The sequence below is a fragment of the Mytilus edulis genome, chromosome 14 (genome assembly GCF_963676685.1).
Source record: "Mytilus edulis chromosome 14, xbMytEdul2.2, whole genome shotgun sequence".
Taxonomy (NCBI): Eukaryota; Metazoa; Mollusca; class Bivalvia; order Mytilida; family Mytilidae; genus Mytilus; species Mytilus edulis.
The window spans coordinates 26,942,778-26,952,469 of record NC_092357.1 but is presented as its reverse complement, the minus strand read 5'-3'; positions in this window follow the sequence as shown (position 1 = coordinate 26,952,469).

Genomic DNA, 9,692 nt, shown 5'->3' with positions numbered 1-9,692 from the left:
AGGTGTAGATGTGTTGAAATAATTGAAAAATTGATTTCTTTCAGAGCACTGAATCCTTTTTCCGAATCCATATTTTATGTAACTTCATCTTCCATTTCATAAATTCTTAATCATTTAAGTGTACCATTACTTTAATTATAGCATAATTAAGATTTAAATGTTTATTTATATGATAGCATGAATTGATAATTCGCTTTGGAGTTTCATCGGAAAAGCTTTTACATTTTTCAATTTATTTTTTTTTTATTATAATAATTTGTATTAGAATTACTGTATATGCGCTGAGGCCAAGAATAGAAGTAATAACTTCGTACTTGTTGATAATACTAATATTTAATATATCATGTGTTCATTTAAAACGTAACTTTCTCTAAGGAAACTCAATAATCAGGGTCTTTTTGTTTGTTTTTAATTTTGTTTATCCAACATATATAAAAGAGGAACGACAAATACGAGAGGGCGGGTCAAACTTATGGATAGAAAATAAACTGACAACGCCAAGGCTAAAAATAAAAAAAGAAACAGACAAATAATAGTACAGAAATCACAACATAAATCACTAAAGACTAAGCAACACGAAATCCACCAAAAACTAGGATTGATCTCAAAAGCTCCGGAAGAGTAAGCAGATCCTGCTTCAAATGTGTCAGCCGTCGTGTTGCTTATGTTTTTACAAATCCTGTAACAAAGGATACAGTATCTACGACATAAGGAACATAGCCGATATCATCTGTTATTCCAAAAAGGTCAACAAACTCGTGATGGCGTTCGTAAAATGTACGAACGGATTATTTCATCTTCACCATTTAGAACTCTTTCTTTAATAGCAACTTCCTTGTGAGTAGCAATTCTATATCAAGAAAGTCATGATAGGAAATACATGCCCGGGTATATTGTATCAATTAGGAGATGTATACTCCGTATGCAGGCGCTGCATAGACATAGAAAGTTTACAATTGGGAAGCTCTGTTGACAGTCTCATCAAATCCGTTATATTTACAACGATGCGTAAATAAATCATACCCAATCAATAAAATAGTCAAAACATGGGTTCATCACTCATTGTCATCACTGTGTATCTTAAAACAAACAATTATTTGCAAAAAACTCAAAAGCATCTATCAAATCAAAAACACATTCATTTAACGCGTGTCTGACGTCGGAAAATTGAATCGTCACATAGGAAGAAATGTTGTCGGTCAATATTTATTCAACAAAATTATAATTTCACATTGGGAATGGTGGTATACAGGGCTAAAAAATCGAAGTCCTGTTAAAATTAATTTCATAAATAGTCCGAGATTTAAAATTTTTCAGAAGATCTTTAGAAGAATACACATACGGTAAATATCACTACACGAGTAACATAATTGTGTCGTTTGGCGTTCCAAGTATTTTCAAATTTATAATAGAACAATAAAATAATGACATAAAATAGAACATAAAACCACATGAGAAAAAAAAAGAAAAACGTCGTCTCCTGCAATTTACGTATTACTTGTAAACGAAGCAATTAGCAATTGACAGAATTAAATCAGAATAAGAATTAAGCAAACTAATAATTCTCAAAGTGCTTTAAAATGTAAACATCAAAAACTGCTGTCAAGAATATTAAATATTGAATAATATATTTACAAAATGTGTTCTTTCATCTTTAAAATAGCCATTTATATGTATAATGTAAAACAAAGGTAAAGAAACGCCCGTGGTATTGCATCGCGATTTGATAAACAAACAAATGAATACCACACACGTCTGTATATTTTCACGTCGCCTTTCTTGCATTAGAAACATATCTCTGTAAACGCGTCTACTGTATAAGAGATAATATAATGTCTTTATTAACAAGAATATATTATTTAAGACTGGTTCTCTTCATAGCAACTTACTGGTATTTGACTCTTTATTGTTGTCGGACTCAAACAGATAAAGGAAGGAAATCAGTTTATTATAATGTTGTCGTATTAATGCAGTAGATTTCAATATGTACTCCTCTTTGTTCTTTCTATGTTTTATCTCGGTAATCACATTTTGATAGAATTGCAAGAAGAAACAAACGTGTATTTCAAATTCACTGAGCGAAAAGAAAAAGAAAAAAAAAACACTTTCCTTAATAAAAAGACTAATAATATTAAAACTAATAATAATAAAGAACTTCCGAATATGAAAAGAAATAAATCGCAATTGACAAAACTATAGTTTTACTATAAATGTATAAACAATATAAATATTAATTTGCTCATGGATATTTTCTCCTTATAATTCATTATTTATTTCATTCGCATATTCAAACTTATATGAACTTACCATATGATAATACACTTTTTTTTTAATTTCAACAATGGAATAACGGGACAATATAGTGTATTTACGATACAATGATCCCACACGCACGTAATGCAATCTAAAGCAGAGAAAGAAATAACGTACAATGCTGTACTTTATTTCAACGTAGTACTTTGCTGCTGGTATTGGTTCATTGTACGTTGCTTTTTGTACAGAGGCAAATAATCCATGTATAAACAAACCGTAATTGTGAGGCAGTCTGTAATTTTGATCGACTAATTTATCGGTCAAACCCTCCCCTAACCTGGAATTGTGGTATAACAGAACAACAATGTATATATATTGTTCATTTCAAGTAATGTGCATTCCGAACAAACCATTAAGACATATGAGATGCAATTTTGTATTTTATCTCAGAAATTAAAAATTTTCAATTAAACAGAATGTTATTTTGAATATTTGTAAGAAACATATTAGTATTTGTTAGATCAGACCAAACCAATAATGTTTAATACAAAAAAAATATTACAAAGCATATGTAGCGATACATTTAATGTTACAGTGACATTCTTGTGATAAAGAGATACATATTGATAAGTTGTTATTATATCTAAGATCAACTGTGTGAAAATTTAGAGTCATATAGAACAGATGTAAATTCTGTACACGTGTTATCAAAGGCAAACATGCTATGATTAATTGCATACTGTGATTAATTTATCTTGGTAAATTACTAACGTTCTTCATAACATAAAACATGTTATATCAGCACGTGGTAATAAACAATTACCAGGTCAACTATTTAAAATTTACATTGAAGAGCATCGGTTTACCTTCAAATGTGCAACCACACTTGTTTCGGGGAGGGAGAAGATCCAGGTAACACTTACATTAGAATTTAACAAAGAAACCGTGCAAAAAAGAACGTATGTATCTTTTTCGCGTTTGGAGTAACTGTAAAATCCTGTAAAATAACGGAATAAAAACACAACGAAACGAATTGAAACAAACAAACACAAACGAAATTGAATAAAAGAAACGATATGAAGAGAAATAAACGTTAATTTGTACTTAAAAGTTGATGTAAACAATAAACTAGTGGCAGACGGGTTTAATACAAAATTTGAATACTTGAAAACTTTGGTTTTGATCAGTATCAAGTAGAAATAACTTTAACATTCTTACAATCATTGGTTTTGAATTCTCTCGCATTTTTGCTATGCAGGTGCCTACATACGATACACATATATTGTTACATATTACAATGCAGTCTTTTAAACTTGAGTAAAATAGAGTTGGAAAAAACATAAATACATTTTACTTCAACATGTTCAAATAGTTTACTGAAAATTCAAACTTTAAAGAGTTCACATATTGTCTTAATATTTCTTGTGTTTTCTTGTTTTAACCTTTACAATCAATTCAAGAAAATCTAGTATGACTAAAGGCCCTTAAGGTTTTGTGTTTTACCACTACTTGTCGTTACGTGAGCTACAGTTTCCAGGTGTCAAATTTATTAACTCTCGTATTTCAATGTTACATTACAGAACAATGTCTGCCTTCACGATTTATTAATTAGAATTTAAGAACTCTAGAAATCTATGATTGTATATAATGCAAATTATGCATGTTGTCATATGCCATATACATTCAGTTGTGCACATAATTATCAATAAAACTGTTAAACCTGCTAACATAATATCCATTGAAGGTATGCAAAGGGTAACCGAACCCACTATTTTTGAAAAGAAAAAAAAAGAAAAAACACTGTATCGCCTCGTTATAAACTAATTGCCTGCAGGTTTACATTGTAAGTCTGACATAAGCTGACAACAGAATTATTGTCTGTGTGTCAGATACTTCAAATGTAGATAATACAGATTAACTTTCCGCATGTTTTCATTCAAATAAATTCCGTATGTCATTGTTACAATTGCATCTCCTTTTCCAAAAAAAAGACGTACCGACATAGATTTATAACAAAGATTTTAAAAACCTGTATAGAGCATCAGTGTTAATTGTTGCTCATATTGATCTGTCTTTGGTTGTCTATCTTGTATTGTTTTTACTTTCTTTGTCTGTTGGTGTTTGCAATTCCTTAGCAATGGTATTGTGAGTTTATTTTTGAGTTATGACATTGAATATCCATATGTATAAATTGCCTCTATCCTACAGAAAATTCCCGCCTTCCAATTTTGATGAAGAACTCATATATCTTTGAATTATATTGACATGATGAAATATGCTTTATACATGCTAACGTGTCCACGTTATGGTTAAAGAAGCTGTTTTTACCTGCTAGAATTATATTCTTCGAAGCTGTTTGTTTTCGTGTGGTTTGCCAACATGTTATTTGTGAAGAGGAAAAAAGAATAAAACCATTTTATCACATGAAGATAAGATGATTATCTGTATGGTTTTTTGTAAGTTACAATAACTGACATTCAATATAGAATGATTGTCTTCTTGTCTCTGTTTGGATACTCTAAATGTCGATGTAACTGATAAAGTATCTGCATGTTTTCGTGTCAGTGTCATTCTTAAAGCGGAAAGCAATATTTTAACAAATCTTAATTCCATCCTTTTTACACATATACCAAACAACAACTGTCAGACATGTTATAACGATAACTCAAATTATATAGAATATAGATTATAAAGCGAACTGAGTACTGCACAAGTCGTTATTACTACAATTTAATGTATTGAACCAACAATACCTCATTGTGTGTTAAAACCGTTAGCAACTTTGACGAGCAAACAGTTGACTTTCGGTTGTTCTTAGTAGACATATTTTGCCATCTTTTTTGTTTTGCAATCATTATGGTGTTTTCGTTTTCTACACATATTTCGTTGTTCACTGATACCTTGTCATTTGATATTTTTTTTGTGATTCTCGAACAGGTTTACCGAAGGATATATACAGTGTATGCACGCTGTAATCCTTTAGAGATGTGTAATACATTCAACGATATAATTCTACATACACTTACATAGTCTATTTGACAATTCCGGTAATTGACCCTGTAATTATATATCCATTTGTGTTGTCTTCTTTATGAGGGATTACACCTGTGTGTAATGTGAGTAATCCTTTGGTTTTTTAAATATTTTATTTTCATTAATGTGTTGTTTAGCTAAATACTGTTGTCACCAGATATTTAATGAAAATTTGGTTAAACCGTTGATACATCATTTGAACTTATCATGCTTTGAATTGGCAAAAGTTTATTTTGTCTGGTTTAGAACCAGTCCACGATTGACAAAGGCAAGTTATAAGCATATAAGTGTGTAGTAACAGAATCAAAACGGTAATTGTCAAATGCACTATCTAAATCACTCATTCGTTTTTAAGCAAGTAATAAAAAAAATTAGTAAAATCATCTTTAGAGAAAAACAAACTTCCAGTAAAACGTGTGAGCTAACATCGTGTTTACTGAGCTTCGTGTACTTTATTCTCAACAAAAAAATGTGTTCTGAGAAATTTTGTTTTGTTTTATGCCTATCAGTAAAATTCTACTTTCTGATGTTATTTAATTTGATTGTTGCTACGTTGGAATTTTTGTACAATGGTATGATTTTCTCAGACTAAGATTCCAATTCATCAAAGCATTGCAAAGGTGACTGCTTTAAATAGTGTCCATTTGATTTTAAAAAATGTAATCAAGATAATTTGTATCTTGTTCTAAAAAGGTGTGATTAATGTGTAATTGTTCTTGTCTGAGACTATGATACACATATGGCTAAACATAATTGTTGATATTTCTGATTTTTGTATTTTAGAGACACTAGAAACGTAAAGTTTATCATGTTAATCTAGCGAACTTACGAATGTTAAGATGATATACTGCTTGGTCCTGTGTGTACTTCATCAATGAATACTTTTGACTTTATATCAGTTTGTTTGTCCATTCGTTCGTCCAACCAGTAACATCAAAAACAAAAACACAACATAACTCTATTTTTGTTTCTAAAATATTTATTCAATAGCATCATACGGTTTTTGCACTCTAACATTTTTATCCTTTTAAGCAATACAATTTTCTTTGTAAGATTGATCTACCAATTCACAGTTTATCATGTGTGTGCATCTTCTCCGTAAACAAAGATAGCAATTAATTTTTTTTCTGAACTGTTCGATACATCCTATGATTTGTTTAGCTAATTTAGATTATAGCGATTCATAAAATTTTAGAGTTATCTACATGAACCTTTACCAAATAAGTTTTTGCCCTCGAAGATTCTAAACATAAGGTTACTTCTTCATTACTTTAACTTTGTTCATTAAAAAGCCATATGATTTTTTTACAAAAGGCTAGTTGATATATGAACTTCAAAAATGACAACCGGCATTGCCCTTGTGAAAACCGGAAGTAGTCACTGTTTACATTTTTTTTAATAGAAAAGTATTCAGAATTCCTATATGTTGTACTTTAAATACATAATCTTATCAATTGAGTATCTCCCCATCTTATATTGTGCAATCGCAGTACAACATCGGTCTAGATATTTGCTCAAATATGCAAATTTGGATACAGATTTGCAAATATTAGTTAGACTGATTATTAATGTTATAGAATATCGCCTTTATAAATGAATCTTTTTTAAAGGTTATCCCGAACCGACATAATATTAAATATACAGCAAATGTTTATGTAACAAATAATCTTCTGTTTAAAGATCATCTGTTCATCATCACAGTTTTAATAGAGTTATACAAAAGATATAAGATATACTCTTTTTTTTTCTAATACGAAACATGTCAGGTGTTGGTCTCCAGGTCAGAATAAAATTAGACTACCTTAATGATAAGGTGTTCTTATGAAACGGGATGTATAAAAAGTTATAAAACAAATATATTACTTTAGATAAAGTTCATTTAATTGTAATTTGTCTTTAACAAGGCTTTTAAACAAACCAACACAATAGTTCTCAATAACACATGTATGTTATTTTCTGTAATAACCCTATAGAGTGATATCCCTGACTGACATACTATTTTCTTATTATCTAAAACGTTTCATGAAATTATGTTGTGTGGTTTCAGAGGAGTTGCAATGACTAACTGTGGCAGTAGTATATTGAGGTAAATGAGTTCAAAGGGTCATAACTCCTAGAAAAAAGTGTGAATTATAATGTCCTCTCTATATGCACATGTGCATATTATGTCCTTATTATCTAAAAATGTTCATGAAATTTTGTCAAACTTAATGCATTAAAATTGGTATCGATTCGTACTGCCTTCAATGTTTAAGTTGGTTAACAAATAATATTTAATTTTGTTATTTTCATAGTAAAAGAAAGTTTAATAATTTGATACCTTTCATTCGATTATCCATACTATTTGAATTTACTCATCTAACATACAAGGGATTTAAATTTTGTATTTGCGCCAGACGCTCGTTTCGTGAACAAAAGACTCAGTGACAAATAAATAAATAACGTGAATCAAAAAAAGTTAAAGAGTCTATGATATTTAAGTAAGCAAAACCAAACAATATTGCATAATAAAACCGTTACAATTTCAATCAAAATTAATCAAAATATACACTGTGTGTCATTTAACCAGAGAGTAATTTAATAATTTATATAAAACACAAGGGGAACACATGGTCGTCAGCATTAAACTTATTTATCGTAAATCAAATGAAAAGCACATGACAGAATGACTATAAATAACAATTAGATATCAGCAATTATTTAAATCATCAATTGAAAGTAAAACAAACAAAAAAGCAAGCACTGTAAAAAGTTTAGGTTTGGGACTGACACTCGGTAATTTGCAATAGACATATTTATCGTAAATAAAATGAAAAAAACAAATAACAGTGTGAAAAAAGTTAAAATATAAAACCAACAGTAACATAAAATCATCACAAACAATCAAATTGAAGAGAAAAAAAAACCCAAGCACTGTCATGAATCTTGATTTAGGACTGGCTTATATTATTCTGCAATAAACAAATTATCTTAAATTAATTGAAAAACAAATGATAGAATAAATACAGATAACAATTAAAAGTTACTCAACATCATCCAGAATTTTACAAAAAAAAAACTTCATTAAGGACCGACACTTGAAAGTTTTGCCAAGTGCTATATTTACACGGTTGTTTGTATCAACAAAATAGTAACAATAAGGATTGCATTTCAAACAATTGAAAAGAAACACATGATCTGATAACATCGATAGAAGTGTCAACAATACAACCACATGTGCTCATTCGAAAACCTCTGCACAGTTTAAATATAAAGGGAACTATGTATTACTTAAAACAATTGATTCTTGTTGGTTACTACAAGCTAATATGATAACACATGGCCAACCTACAATTTAAGAAATATGTGACACTGAATCTATAACAACAAACAGTCAAGCAAATCTGTTTATTGTAATTGCTTTCCAAATGTATATCTTTTTTTAACCAAAACGTATATCTTTTTTTAACCAAAACGGTGAGAAGTAAAATAAAATTAAATACTATTTACACTGCTTTTGTTTTATACAAAGAGAAAATCATAAACCAATAAGAAATTCATAATAAATTTCAACATTTCAACATGGGAAACCTCTGCAAACTACACAAACCAATGGAGATAATAAAAGCAATACAAAGATATGATGCATGAATGCATGTATTATTTTTTATGCAGTTTGTAGAATTAAATTTTGTCTTTCAGTTTATAATTGGTATTTTGTACATGCAGTGTATCAAGAATTTTTATTGTATTATTTTACTAACGAACAGATAAAATGATAAAGATTATCACAATCGAATATTGAGTATAACTATAAATTTATCAAAAATGAAAGAGGTGTGTTACTTACAGACCAATTCTTAACATGCAGCTGTTATACATTTGTTATTTTGAAAAAAAGTAATGTTTAGTAACTTCAAAGGTATTTTTCGATTTTACATTTAATCCATAAAATATTAACGCTTTCTGTATCGTTTGATATTAGGCTATGGTTTAATTATATAATTTCGATAAGAATTTTCATGTCATGATGTTATTCAAGTCAGAACCTACTGTTTTCTCAAAATATTCGAGGTTCTGTTTTCCATATTTCAAGATAAAACAGTACTATACATAAATGGTAGATACTAATTTTATAACTATCTCTAATTTGTTGATCTAGTGGACGAAGATGGATATGCATTGATACTTATATACGTGCTTCAGATAATGTTGAGCTAACATTGACATTTAATGATAGGTATTGGATATACAATAGCTGATGTTCGATTGAAATATGAAATTAACATGTTTTTGTTTGAAATGTCCAACTATGATACCGTCCTGGTGTTAATCCATATCAAATTCGGGATCTCTACTCACATAATAAATTATCAAGATAAAAAGAATACATTTTGTTGAAGTCTGTTATCAGTCAGGGGCATTAC